The sequence below is a fragment of the Delphinus delphis genome, chromosome 17, assembly GCF_949987515.2.
Source record: "Delphinus delphis chromosome 17, mDelDel1.2, whole genome shotgun sequence".
NCBI lineage: Eukaryota > Metazoa > Chordata > Mammalia > Artiodactyla > Delphinidae > Delphinus > Delphinus delphis.
The window spans coordinates 17,294,146-17,294,681 of NC_082699.1; positions in this window are offsets into that span (position 1 = coordinate 17,294,146).

Below are 536 nucleotides of genomic sequence, written 5' to 3' on the forward strand. Positions count from 1 at the left end.
GGCACGCGCTCCGCACACCTTCGGGGCGAGCGCTGGGCTTCTCGGAGAGCGCCGGCCCCGGAGCAGCCCGGCCTGGCCCTGCCCCGCGCCGGCCCCCGCCCTTCCCGCCGCCCCTCCCCAGCCCTGGCGGCGCGCCCGTCCTGAGCCGGGCGGGGAGGGCGCCTCACCCCAGGGCGCCCGCGATCGACGCTCCAGGCCCCGGCCCCCTCCCCGCGGCGACCCCGCCACGAGGCAGCGGAAGAGCAGGTGCTCTGGGATCCCAGCGGCCCAGCGAGGTGCCGGGCCCCCCGCAGCCCCGTCAGGGCGGCCACCACATCTCCTGGTTCCCAACTCTGCTTCCTGACGTCTGCGGACACGTTAGCCCGCGGGGCACTTTGACTCCAAGGCCAAGAGCCGAATAGCGCTTGATGTGCCCGTGCGGGGCTCAGCCGCACCGTGCGCGCGGGTCACCCAGGCTTCGCCCAGGAAGCCCACGCTGCGCTTTTCCCGGGACACTAGTCCCCCGCCCCCGGGCCACGCAATCGAGAGCTAAGACT